This window comes from Puma concolor, chromosome A1 (genome assembly GCF_028749965.1).
Source record: "Puma concolor isolate L17-30 chromosome A1, mPumCon1.1.hap2, whole genome shotgun sequence".
NCBI classification, from domain to species: Eukaryota; Metazoa; Chordata; class Mammalia; order Carnivora; family Felidae; genus Puma; species Puma concolor.
In genome coordinates, this window is record NC_141667.1 from 852,219 (window position 1) to 866,509 (window position 14,291).

The 14,291-nt window shown below is 56.5% G+C and overlaps 1 pseudogene; it reads right to left on the minus strand.

Annotated features, from left to right (window-relative positions):
* Positions 1-1,735: 1,735 nt before the first annotated feature.
* On the minus strand, positions 1,736-8,348 carry LOC112861723 (ADP/ATP translocase 2 pseudogene; annotated as a pseudogene).
* Positions 8,349-14,291: the final 5,943 nt, after the last annotated feature.

Sequence of the window (14,291 nt, forward strand, 5' to 3'; positions counted from 1 at the left end):
CTGTGTAGGTCCCCTCAGGCCCCCAGCTGCCCTTCATCAGTTATTCCTGAGAGCCAGGGAGCCTTGGCGTCCACACGTCTGTTCCTGGTGGTCTGGTTATTCTCACCTGGTTCTTCCTTAGATGTCGTCTATTGTGCTGGAAGACTTGAGATAAACGTTAACTTCTTGTCCCTTATAAGGAGGACACACACTGTTGGTGCTACAAGGCATGTGTAAAGTGGGGATGCGGGTCCTAGCAGGAATAGGATCAGGAAAAGGAGCGAAAAGCAGATTTTTACAAAGTCCTTCAGTTTCCCTACGTCACAGCTATAAAAAAGCCTTGCATGGGGGCACCTGGGTGGCTCAGGTTTGTGAGCTCAAGCCCCACATCAGACTCCAAGAAGACTGCGGAGCCTGCTTCTGATTTTCTCTCTCCCTCTCTCTCTGCCCCTCCCCCACTTGCACTGGCTCTCTCGCAAAATAAAGAGACTATAAATAAATAAATAAATAAATAAATAAATAAATAAATAAATAAATAAATGCCTTGCGTGGCTTTCTGGAAGGTCAGATAGAAACCCGGTGCCGTGCGGGGACTTGGGGACCCAGCTTCTAGACTGCAGATCACTCCCGAGTGTCCAGCCCGGACCTGCCTGATGCTTGGCCCTCCTAGCAAGGGCATGGCTCCCACAGGACTTTCCTTCCCACCCATGAGACGTATCCCACTGTCAGTTCCTTAGAGGAGCTCTTGTGTCTAGGGTTAGCCCTCCTGCTGCTGGTGGGTGGTGGGATACTCACGTGTTGGCGTGGGTGTCTGGTTAGGGACCCTTGAAAGCTAACCATTCTCCTGCAAGGTGAGGCTGTTATTCATTCCCAGGGCCCCTCAAATGTGAGTCCAGGGTGACCGCGCGGAGCCTGACACGGGGCTCGGTCGCACGAACCGTGAGATCATGACCGAGCCAATATCAACAGTCAGACGCTTAACTGACTGTGCCCCCAGGTGCCCTTATTTTTAACTTTTTGAGGCGCCGCCGTACTGTTCACAGTGGCTGCACCAGCTTGCGTTCCCACCAACAGTGCACGAGGGTTCCTTTTTATCCACATTCTCACCAACACTGGTTGTTTCTTTTGTTTTTGATTTTAGCCATTCTGAGGAGTGTGAGGTGCTGTCTCATTGTGGTTTTGATTTGCATTTCCTTGATGATGAGGAATGTTGAACATCTTTTCGTGTGTCTGTTGGTCATCTCTGTGTTTGGAGAAATATCTGCTCATGTCTTCTGCCCATTTTTTAGTTGGAAATTTTGTGTTTTGAGTATTGAGTCGTATTAGGTTCTTTATGTATCTTGGGTCACGAATCCTTTATTGGCTATGTCATTGCCACATATCTTCTCCCATTCTGTAGGTTGTCTTTTAGTTTTGTTGACTGTGTCCTTCCCTGTGTAGAAGCTTTTTCATTTTGGTGTAGTTTCTTTCTGCTATTTTATTGTTGGTGTCTCAGAAGACATCGCTGGAAAAAAGGAAAAAAGTTGCTATGGGCCGTAACAACTTTGGACAGCAAAGTTCTATTCTGTTCTCCTGTTGCTTTCTTCTAACTTGTCATACGTTTCACTTCTATGTATGCCGTCAAGTCCATGACAACATCGTCCCTTTTGCTTTAAACGGTCAGCTGTACTTTGAGTAAGTTAAGCAGGAGCACAGATGTACTTGACATCAGTTCACATGCACCCACCTGCTCTCTCGGCTCCTTTGTGCGTGTCTTGATTTCTAGCTGCTCTTTACTCCTTTGCTTCCGTGGCTTTTTTAAAGCACTTCTTACGACGTAGATCTAGTGGTGGTGAATTGTGTCAACCATTTTTGAATGAAAATACTTTTAACCTGCCTTCATTTTTTTATTTCCTCGAATTTATTTTTCAGGAGTGACTGAAATAAAAAAATACAATGGAGTCCCACCATCATGGAAATGGCCTTAAGAGATAAAAGGGTCAGACAAACATCATTGCTTTCCATTTCCAACCAGTAGTTATCGTTGATAAATAGAGGGCCAACAGTCTGTCAAGAATCCTCAAGAGATGTTCTATGATACAACATGCCTGTTCACAGGGAGAAACACTAGCGTAACTTGCACGAGCTTCTCGACTCATCACACGAGACAAGCGCAGAAGCGCCCCATGCATCTGAGAACGCTGGACTAGCCCCCTTGTAGAAAGCTTTGCCTCCTTCCTTGCGGAGTGTCCTGCTCGGGCAGCGAAGCGAGCCTGTGGACCCGATGTCCGATGAACAGCGTCAAACAGATGGAAGTCAGCCCTGCAGCCGCTGTGACGGGTCGTGCTGTCACCCGGCTGAGGAACGTGTGTGTTTTCTCGGGATCTGGGAGCGACCCCTTTGCAGCGGCACAGACACTGAGGTAGGCAGCTCGGGACATGAGAACACCCTCCACAGCGCAGGCCCTCCATCCCATCGGATTTGTAGATCTCACCCAGGCAGTCGTCGAGGCCCCTGGGTTCCCTCTCCGGTCCAGCTTTGCCCTCATCAGCTGCCAGACAGGTACGAACAAAATCCAGAGGATACACAAAACACGGGGGTGTGGCCCCAGCGGCACCACCTGATGCCAGATGTCCTGCAAAGTAGCGCCGAACTGGGCTCTGTGGTCCACACCACCCGGGAGGACCCGCTTGTGTTTATCTTTGAAGGCGAAGTCGAGGGCCTGGGTGGGGAAGTATCTGACGACGTTGGCCGGTGACCACGCCAGGAGGACAGGACCCCCTGCTCCTTGGGGACACGAACCTCACAGCCTGTGATGCCCTTGCATCGCCGTCTGTGGCGATGTGCTTGCTGGCACCCTGCACCTGCGGCGGCAGCTTGACCCGCTCGGCAGGCACCGTCGTGGTCTCGGAGATGGTCTCGGGCGCTGCACCCGCGAAGGACACCGTGGCTTCTGTCACGTTCCAAGGAAAGAGGAGGCAGGTGACTGGGGGAATGTGGTAGGAACCGGCTGGAACTCCAGGTCCCTGGGCTGCCTTCGTTTTTTGGAAAGGTATTTTCAGTAATTGTAGAGTCCCGGGTTGACACGCGTGTTTTCTTCAGCGTGTGGAAGCACACTGTTGCAGTACCTTCTGGCCTGTGTTGTTTCTGATGAGAAATTCACAGTTTTTTCTGGTCCTGTTTCTCTGCCTAGAGTGTGTCCCTTTTCTCTGGCTGGTTTTAGAATTTTTTTTAAAGCCATTGCTTTTTTAGCAATTCGTCGGTGACGTGCTGTAGCGTGGTTCCTCTTGTCTGTCCCGCTGGATGCTTACCGAACTCCTTTACTTCGGGAGTCTCATCAAGTTTGCAAATGTGCAGCCAAGAAGCCTTTAAATATTTGGTCTGCCTCCTCTTTGGAGTCCAGCTGTGTGTATATCAGACAGCTTGACGCTGTTCGATGGTGAGGAAGGTCTGTTTAGTTTTTCAGTTTCTCCCCCTTCCCATGCTTAGGTTTGGACCCTTTCTAATGTTATGTATCCAGGTTCACTGATTCTTTTGTGTATTTTCCAAACTGTTGTTAAGCTTATCCTGTGAATTTTCCATTTCAGATGTTCTGTTTTTCATTTCTGGAAGTTTCATTGAGTTTTACAATCTTTTGCGTGTCCTGGAGAAAACCCCATGTGGCAAATAGATCTCTTTCTTCTATCTTTGTGCGGGCACGCTTCTCTGTTTTGGGGGGTGTAACAGTTTATTCAACTACCTCCCTGTTAATAGACACCTGCGTTGTTTCTAGCCTTTAGCTGTGAAAACTTGGACTATAACGCGTGACCTCGAACATACGTTTTTCCATGTCTTAATTTGCCAGTGTGTTTTTGAGGTAGATCCTTGGACGGGGAACTGTCGATTCAGACGATGGACGTGGGGACGCTTCTCCAGCGGCTGCCCGGCGCCTCCCCTCAGGTGGCAGGCTGCTGGTATCCTGCTGGCAAAGGCTCAGGAAACCTGTTTCTCTGTAGCTGTGCCAGCAGAGGACAGTGTCCGACCTGTGGAGTTCTGCCGGTCTGACAGGTGAGATGCTGTCCCTTGACTGGGGGTCGTTTTCCTTTCTGTTTCCCTGATCGTGGAGAATAAGCGGCCTCGGGAGCAGGGGCTGTGGCTATTCTGGGTCCCGGGCCGTGCTGTGCTTGCGGTGTTTCCAAGCTAAGGAGCAGCCCCCGCCGCGGATCACCGGGTCTCGGTGCATCGGAGACCGACTCTGCGGGGCTCGTCCAGTAAAAACAAGATCCTGTCGGTGGGCTGCTGGGTCCGGGAAGTTGGAAGCTGCAGTTGAGGCGCCACCTAGGTGCACACCTTAGAGAGAACAGCTGCCAGAGGCAGTTTGGGGTAGGGGCCCAGCTCTGCGCATCTTCTCTGGGATCAAGTGGGTTTCTTCACGTTATCTCAGAAAGTCAGGCGGCCACAGCCGGGGAGCCCGGAAGGTGGCCCCCATTCTCAGGTGAGGTGTGGGCTCCCTGGCGCTCTCCTTCATGTGGTCAGCATAGTGCGCCCACGGCAGAGTGGTCAGGAAGGGTAAGGATCAGAGGCCCCCAGAGTAGTGCCTGGCACGGAGGAGTGGCCACGTTGCGTGGACCACCCCCGTCATCTTCGCTGGTTAGAACGCCCATGTGCGAGGTGTCGGGTGGGCTGGGGTAAGAGAGGCGAGGGCCAGGCCCTGGGCTCTGAGTGAGTTCTCGTGGCTGCCGTAACTGGGTCCCACAGGTGGGCGGCTTAGCCGTCAGACATTTACTTCTCGCGGTGCTGGAGGCTGGGAGGCTGGGAGGCTGGGAGGCCAGGACGCGGGTGGGGGCAGAGCAGGTTCCTCCTGAGGCCTCTCTGCCTGGCCTGTATGTGCCGACTCTGTGTCCTCACCTGGCCGTCCCCATGCGTGTCTGTGTCCGGCTCTCGTCTTCCTAGGAGGACACGGGTCATGTTGGATCAGGGACACCCTAGTGACCTGCTTTGGCTTGACCACCTCTGTAGACCTGACGTCCAAACACAGTCACATTCTAAGGGGTTAGGAGTCAGGGCTTCAACAGACGAACTTGCAGAAAACGATTCCTTCCATAGCAGCCCTCAGTTCTGTTGCAAATCCCCCCAGTGTGTCTCCGTAATTAATCCCTGTTGTTTTGAGGGTCGGAGGAAATGCCGGGGGCACGTGAGGTCGTGGGAAGGGGGGAGATGCAGGCCAAGCCAGGACTGTGTGTCCCTCTGCATCCCTGACACTTAAGTGCACACTGGTCCCCGGAGATGCTCCCCAGCCTCCTGTTGGAGGGGGCTGGTGTCAGAAAGGGGAGGTCCAGTGTCCCCCAGGAGGGTCTCAGGAGAAAGGGCGGTCCAGTGTCTTGCTAGGAGGTCTCAGGAGGAAGTTTGGCCTGTTCAGGTGTCGGGAGCTGGGTGGGGGGAGGGGTCCCTTGATTCCACTGCCCCCGGGGCAGCGCTGATGGTCCCCAGGGTTAGGCCTCATCAACAGCCCCATTTCCCGGTGGAAAATCAACGAGATTACAGGTTTCAGCCTTAGAACACACGAGCACTATTATTATCTTACAAAAAGCCAGGCTGGCCTTCCCACAACGCTTTTTATACGACTTAGTGTCAATATTGGGGTTCGCGGTTACCTCAGGAAACCCGTCTTGAACGAGTAATGGATTCTATTCTCTGGAACACACGGGCCGCCAAACAACGTCTGAAAGCTGACTGGCTCATGGAAACAGCTCTTTCAGTGGCAGGAAGAAGTCAGCCGGAGGCTGTGCCTAAATAATGCTTGATCAAGCTTCCTTGTCTCCCATGCTGACATTTCCCCGACTCCCAGCCTGGGCTCTGATTGCTGGTGTAATTGCCCCTCGGTCACGAGTGGTAATGATCGCTCTGGACCTCCTACGTGGTAAGCCCAGGTGCCAGGGCACCGGGCCTCCCGGGAGCACGGGCACGCTGCCACAGGCTGAGGGGCACCGGTGGACCCTTGGAAACCACGCCAGGTGCACGCGTGGAGCAGGGCCTCGGAGGTGGTGCTCTTAACTTGAGGTTCGGCCCCAGGGCACCCGACATTCCTGTCCGCTGGTCTGGAAGGAAGAGACGCCATGTGAAGGCGCTGTCCTGAGAACAACACGCATCGATTCTGTTCAGTGCCCACAACTTACCCACTTTGGAGCGATTTGCACACAAGGAAACTGAAGCAAGAAGCCTCTGGGGCTGGGGGCCGGGCCACCGACGCCCCTTGAGCAGAGCTCGTGCCGCCTGCCACCCCCTAGTGTGTGAAGGGCTGGATGGTGGATACACGAGGATCTGGAAGGAAGGAAGGGGGAACTGGTGAAGTGTGAGTGCTCCCCAGGCAGGAGAGCAGGGCTAGGGGTGCCTCGGGAGGGCACAGGGTCCTGCCTCTCTAGAGACCGAGCCATCTAGAAGGGGTGGATATGCCTGTGGCTGCGGAGTCCTGGGGCTTCCCATAGGCAGGAGGCCCCAACATGGGCTGTGTCTCAGGTCCCGGAGCTGCAGGAGCTGGGCTGGACCGGAGCAGAGGGAGCACCAGGGTGGTCAGCAGTGCCCCCATGCACCTGCAGACTCGGGGGCCAGTCAGTGAGGAGAAGGGTCCCCCGACTGTGCCCACGTGGCACCATGGGTGGCCACGCACCTACAGCAGCAGTCACACCAAGAGGAAGAAACCACAGAAGCCAGGAAGGTGACAGCGCATCTGTGATGGGGGTAGAGAGTCGGGAACTCAGATGTGGCTTGTCCCAGACGTGGTGCCCGAGACCCGGGGTGAGGCTAGGCAGGAGGGGCCGTGGGTCAGGCAAGCTGGGCCAGTGAGCGCTGGGTGCTTTGGTGGCGGCTGGGCAGGGGTCCCGTGCACGTCCCTGCCTGGCCCCTCCAGGGACTGACCCAGCTCAGAGTGGCCTTGGGGGCCCTCGGGGCGGGCAGTTTATGCCCATCTGCTTACTGCTGTTGGAGGGTTTTCCTTTCAAGCGACACGCCACTCAGGTAAACATCTGTAACCAGACTGAATTCAGCCCCGGGTTGCGGAGACGGGTTCTGGGCTTCAAACATGTCCACCGCTCATGACAACGCCCCGCCCCACCCCTGCAGCGCCCCAGACGTGGGCAAGCAGACCTCACGTGCAAAAGCAGGTTCCCACCGCTGAGGGCACCGAGGGCAGTGCTCTGGTGCCTTCCAAGGCATCTCATGAGGAAACAGGTCGCGGGGCAGGCTGCTGCCCTGGGGAGGGGCCGTGGCTGCGGCCACCAAACTGTCCCCACAGCCCCAAGGCTGGCCATGCTGGCATCTGTCCTGCGCTACAGGGCACTCGCTGTGGCGGTGTTTGTAGCAGTGAGGATCGGAGACGGCCGGAACGCCCAAGTGCAGGAGAGCGCCGGCGACATCCAGATGCGGAGGGAAGGACAGCCGTGGAAGGAGCAGGCAGCTGTCTCCTGAGAGTGAACCGAAGTGAAAACAGAAGGTGTTAATGCACCTAGTGTTCATCCAGTTACAGGGAAGCGAAACGTCTGGGGGAGCGGCCACGTGGGAGGTGAGGCAGGGCTGGCAGGCCGGGCCTCTGCGGGAGGTCCACACACGTAGAATCAGAGAGAAGGAAGCGGGCCGATGCTAGTGTGGACGTCGGCGAAGTGAGCTGTCCCCGGAGCATCTACAGATTGCAAGGCTTAGAATAAGAGGAATCTGGTCCCTTGAGTCCTGGAGGCCAGAGTCCACGGCCACGGAGTGGGGAGTGGGCACGTTGGCTGCGGGGGCTCTGAGGGCAAACCCCTGGGGGCCTCCCTCCCGCTCCTGGGGCTGCTGGCATCCTAGGTGTCCCTGCTTGTGGCTGTGTCAACCCTTCTCTACCCGTCTCCACCAGGTGTCTGCGTGTCCCTCTTCCTCCTGCGAGGATGCCGGGGGTGGGGGTGGGGGGTCGGCCAGGGCACAGCTGGCTCCAGGGCGGTCCCATGTTACCAGACGAGGCCCTGCTCTGAGGTTCTTGGCAGACGTGGATTTGGGGGCCCCACTCCACCACTAACGGGTGTAGTGGGAGGCGGGGAGACTGAGCGAGAGAAGTGAATTGTCCCAGTGACGCGGAGCATGGCACTGTGTCCTCAGTGGGATGGACTCAGAGGACCAGAGAAGATCTTTGCTTTAATGGTTTTATTGTCCAGCTTTTCACTCTGAAATCATTACTTACCAAATACGTTACAAAACGCGATGGAAGACGGACGTGGCCCACAGTGGCTCCCCGACAGCAGCGGCCGGGAGACCCGTCTCTGCAGCCTGCCCTGCGCTCCTTTTCCGGGCCGGGACCTGACCCAGGGCACAACCGCGTTCAGTGTCTCTTGGGTCTCCCCCGGGGGCGGAGCCTCGTCCTCCGCACGTTTGGGGGCGTCGGCCATGGTGAGGTACGTGTCCCAGCCTGGGCCCGTCTGCTGTCTCCTGGCGGTCTTGCCGAAGCCCTGCAGGGCCCCCCTTGGGAGCGTCGTGGCCAGGCGCTCGCTGTGTCTTCCTGACCGCTCGGTGACCCGGCGTCTGCGGCTTCTCTGCTGCAAAGTTACCACTTCCCGCTTCGGTACCTTGTGAGGACCTGCCTGCTGACTTAACGCCCCTGGGGGTCCTGCCTACGGCACGATCGCTGGCCCTGGCGTTGGCCTCGGGTTCTACTGTCCCCAGCACTCTGCCAAAGGAGGAGCTTGCCCCGCCTTCCCTCTGTTGTGGACTTGTGGGCACTTGTTTTGTTCAGTGGTGCCAGGGCTTGAACAGGTGTGTCCCCCGGATTCATGTGCCACAGCCCTGACTCTCGCTGTGATGGTCGGGAGGCGGGCCTTCCGGAGGCGCTTGGGTGGGACGGGGTTCCCGGGGTGGGCCGCAGGGTGGGATCGGCGCCCCCGTAGGAGAGACGCCGGAGCGTGCGCTCCGCCCACGTGAGTGAGGGTGGCGCCTGGAGGCCCTGCTCTCAGAACCGTGAGGAATAAATGTGTCTGCAGACTCCCCAGTCTAAGGCACTTCCCTGTGGCAGCCGGAGCTGGGACGGGGGGCTCCGGGCCACTACCGGCATTGTTAGCTTTGCACAGACTGTGGCAAACCTGGCCTGTGGGAACCTTCGGGCCGGCTTGGGTCCTTCCCACAGCCCTGCTGTCGGGGTGCGCCCTGGCCCTGCGTCTCTCACGTGGCCCAGCCTCCTGGCACTTCCTTGGTCTCAGCTCCGGACCCACCCCCCCCCCCCCCCACCCCGTGGCAGGTGGATGTTAGACCCCAGGCTGTCTGGGAACAGAGCTGAGGGCTACCCTGCACCACCCCCCAGGCACCCAGCCCATCCGTTCCCTGCAGCCTCTCTCTCTCTCTCTCTCTGCTGCTTCTGTCTCCCGACGCGACACCCTCCTAGGACCCCCAGGGCCTCGCGCTCTGCGGGGACTTCGTTCAGAGCTCCACGGCCGCCACCCTGAGACCCTTTAATGAGCTTTGAAAAGGGCCCCTGGATGCTCATTTTGTGCTCTGCCTGCAAATGATGCAGCGGGTTCTGATTATCTGCTGCTTGCTCGGTTCGAGAACACGCACAAAGTAATTTCAGGCTTGCTAACTCCTGTCTCTCAGCGAAGAGAGATTTCCTAAGTAGGGCACGGTGTCCAGACGCAGGTCCCTCTGTCTTGCAGCATACGGCCAAAATACTGGCTAAATACCTGTTAGCGTGGAGTGGGACCCCCAAACCCATGTCCGCCCAGCCTGGGCCTGCTGGGGGTTGGGGGTCAGGCATCCCTCCGCCTGTGGACGTCCCCACAGGCCTCAGAGCCACTGCTTAGGGCAAGGAGGGGCTGGGGTGGGAGGTGGGAGGCAGGACCGAGGGGCATGGAGTTGGGGGCAGGTGCCCAGGAGGTGGGGTGCTGGCCCCCGGGGGCTCTGGCTGGGTGGAGAGAAGCTGGCCTCGGCGGTGGCGGGCCGGCGTGTGTGGGGGAGGCTAACTCACCTCACCAGACAGGCAGTGGCCTTGCGTCTGCCCTGGGAGGGAGGCGCAGGGAAGGGGACGGGAGCAAGTGAGCGCACCTATGGCACAGCAGCCCCGGGGCCAGCTTCTTGCACACACCCCTGGCCTGCCGAGGCTGCGTGGCCGGGACCCATGGGGCAGCGGCAGCCCCTGGCCATGGTCACCAGGACAGCTCAGCTGGTAGTTTCCATCTATTTGCATCTCCAGCTAGAAAGTCGCGCGGAGCCGTCAGAAAGCTACTCACTGGATTAAAAACCCACCCCTTGGGGCGCCTGGGTGGCGCAGTCGGTTAAGCGTCCGACTTCAGCCAGGTCACGATCTCGCGAGGTCTCGCGTGATCTCGCGTGAGTTCGAGCCCCGCGTCGGGCTCTGGGCTGATGGCTCGGAGCCTGGAGCCTGTTTCCGATTCTGTGTCTCCCTCTCTCTCTGCCCCTCCCCCGTTCATGCTCTGTCTCTCTCTGTCCCAAAAATAAAAATAAACATTGAAAAAAAAAAAAAAAAACCCCACCCCTTCTACGTGCTGGAAACACCCTCTCAGGAGCCGGTGGCCTGCAGAGCGTCGTCCTGGGGCTGGGACCCACGCCCCCACCTGTCGGGCCCCTTGCTAGGGTTCAGCTCCCGTAAGGCTTCTGACAGCTGCCCGGGCACGGTGAGGGAGCAGAGGGAGCGGAAGAGGCCTGTCCTCCCCTGCGGTGCGTCCCCCTCGGTGCACAGACCCCAGAGCGCCCACCCCTTCCCCCGCCCCCCCCCCCCCCCTGCCGCCGGGGCGGCTGGAAGAGTTAGTTTGCCGCCTTCTGGAATGGATCTGTAGGTGACTATCACCTTTTCCTTCTCAGCTTTTAAAATGATCATTTTGTGTATAATAGAACTTTTTAGAATCTTCGATTGAAGTTTCTTGTGTGAAAAAGGCTTAACGGATATCCGAATGTTTAATAGCTGGTGGATTGTAACCCGCCTTTGAATGCGTTTGTCGAAAAGCCTCTCCAAATATTAGCCTTTGATCCAGACGGGGAAGGAGCGTGCAGTGAGGCCCCAGGGCGGAGGCGTTCTGGTTTGAACCCGACGAAGCGTCTGCCGGACGCTTCATCCACACGACTGACAACTTGAAGAGAGAGGAATTTAGCTCCTGGAATAAGTAAAATTATTTAGATTCTAGACAAATACATTTAGTGCATAAGTCAATACTGGCTGGGTTTTTAAAGTTCAGTTATAGAAACAGAAGTCCTTTGCATTCTGTTTGGAAAAGCCAGATTTCTAAGCAAATAGCATTTGTGCTATTTTTTCCCATGCCTTCTGTTCACCCTGTGTGCTTGGAGGGACACCTGAGGCAGCTGTCCCCAGGGGGGCAGCCTTCCTGGAAAACACCACCCCCTCAAGAGCAGGGGACTACTCAGGGCAGAAGTTCCCAGTGTCATGATGGTCCCGTGGTAGTCTAAGCCCCTCGGGGAGAGCAGGAGGAAGCCGGGAGGAACAGGAGGGATGTCTTTGGTCCCTCGTACGTTGCTGGAAGACTGGAGCCTGGGGAGACTCAGAGTCTGAGTTTCTGAGCAAGTTCCCCTGGGTGTCAGACTCACGGCTTTGTAACAGACCAAGTAAAGTCACAAGAAAGGGACTCTGCCCTTTCTGGGCTACGCCGCAGCCCGTGCGGGGTGGATGGCCGTGGGGGCACTGCCGTCCCCGCGTGACTTCCTGTGGGGTGCCCAGGATGTGCACCACGGCTAGCCAGCCTCCGCTGCGATCTTGGCTCTGGCGGTGGCTGTGGGAGGCGCTGGCTGGGCGCCAGGGCAGGGGTGGTGGGGAGGCCTGCCCCTAGGCCAGCTCCTGTGTCCCCTGCACACACCGGCCGTTCCCAGGGGCCTCTGTGAGTGACCCCGGGTCCTCTAGTTGGGTGGAGGTGACAGATCCTACCAAGGATCCTGACTGACACAGCATCCTACACTCGCTCAGGAGTCTGAGGTTCTGGCTTCCCTCCCCGGAGACACAGGTACCGGCCGACACCAGGCTGCATTTCTATGTGATTGAACGGTTCTCTAACATCAGCAGCCTCTGCTCTGCTCTGCACCCATTCCCCTCACCTGTTGACTCCTGGCCAGTGCGTGCAGGTGTCTGTGACCTGTGGCCCCAGGGCCCTTGATTCCTGCTGCAGACAGCGGTGCATATTTCTACACTAAAGGCTGGGAGGTCTTCTGCCCAGGGAAACGGGGGTAACTCAGCACCCCCCCCAGTCCACCGGGGCTCCGTTGCCTTTCTGTCGTGTACCCAGACAACGAGGGCAGTCTGCTGTCCTCAAATCCCCCTCTTGGCCACCCCCACCCCCCGGGACCCAGTCCCTTCTCAGACTTGCCTGCCCTGGGCCTTCCCCTTCCCCACCTGCCAGCTTGGGCCGAGGGGCGGAGTGGGGCCTGGGGTGACCCACCTCCTGAGCAGATCAAGTGGTTGCCCGCCCTACGGAGGGGGTGCAGGGCCCCGAGTCTTCAACCTGACCTGAAAATTCGTGTCTCCCTCTCTCCTTCTCCCCGCCCCTTCCTCCTGCCTTGCCACCCCTTCCCCTGCTCTGTCTCTGTGTCTCTCCATCTCTCTCTGTCTCTGATCCTCTCTCGCTCTCATGTGCACACACCTGAAGCACATGTTCCACACAGTGGAACTTGCCCTGTTCTCAGGTGCACTGACTCGTATTTTCTGTTTTGTTAAAATGAAGAATGAAGCCAGACTCACTAAATTGAAATATTCTGCCATTTCCATTCTGTGTAAGGACACCAAAAATGGCAGTTGAAAGAAGGCCATGGCTCTCGAGCTTGGATGAAGGGACTGCTCCCCCGCCCAGCCAACTCCGCACCGGGAAGCTGGGTGGGGGGGAGTCCAGGCAACCCCCCACCCCCACCTGCAGACACAGGTGGGGGAGCCGCTGGCTTTTGTTTTGTTTTCCCAGCCCTGGGGTGAGCCTTCTCTGTGCAAGTCAGGTGGGCTGGGTTTTAGGACCCTGCTCTGCGGGGCGGGCGGGTGCCCCAGGCTTTGTGCTACGGTTGTGACCCAGGGGTCTTTGGGAAGAAGAGGGCAGCGGGCAGTGTCTTCCATGGGGACAGTGGCGCACAGGACTTACTAATTAACTGTATCTCAAAAAAGGCAACCTCTTTTTCTGCTGTCAGTAATCAGGAAGCAGGTAAAAGCCATGAACTTTGGCTGGTCAGATGCATCTACAGAGATTAAAGCGGGATTGTGGAATAAATATAAGAAAAGCCAAACACGGAGAATCCATTTACTCTGTAAATCACCTGTTTCACGGATACAGAAACTTTATTAAAATGCTTCTCTCAAAGGAAAAATTACATGGCTTTTCTGGGCTTTAACAGCCAGACTTTGTGTCTAAAGGTCACTTGGTGAAGAGCATAAATCCGATGGTAAAGTGCAGCGTGGACACAGGGACTGAGACCTGCGTAGACAGGATATGGGGCAGGGGCAGGCTCTTCCCTCCCAGGGAGCTTGCTTTCTGCAGGAGGTTAGTGTGGGGAGAAAACATGGCTTCAGGGTTTGGAGGTTAATTTCACTTGTATTAAAGAGTGCCATGTCCTTGAAGAATAAATGCTAAATATAGCATTCATGTCAAGTCCCACAGCAGGGATTTGAGATTGGACCAGAACGACAGACTTTTAGGTGTAATACAGGACCTTTCACTCATTCATACTCCCGTCCAGCACCTATGCTCCCATCCATCCACCTACCTGCTCATCCATCCAAGTACTCTTCCATCCATCCATCATCCATTCATCCAATAATCCACCCATCCAACCATCCATCCATCATCCATTGTCCATCCATTCACCCATCATCCATCCATCCATCCATCCATCCATCCATCCACCTACCTGCTCATCCCTCCAAGTACTACTCCATCCGTCACCATTCATCCATCCAACCATTCACCCATCCATCCTTCCATCCACCCATCCACCATTCATCCATCCATCCACCCACCCAACTAACCATCCATCCATCCATCCATCGTCCATCCATCCATCCATCCATCCACCCATCCATCCATCATCGATCCATCTACCATCCATCCACCCATCCAACCATCCATCCATCATCCATTGTCCGTCCATTCACCCATCATCCATCCATCCATCCATTCACCTACCTGCTCATCCATCCAAGTACTCCTCCATCCATCCATCATCCATCCATCCAACCATTCGCCCATCCATCCATCCACCATCCATCCACCCATCCAACCAACCATCCATCCACCCATCCATCCATCCATTGTCCATTCATCCACCATCCATCCACCCATCCATCCATTCACTATCCAACAACCCAGCCACCTGCCCATCAATCACCCATCTGCATATTCATCTAT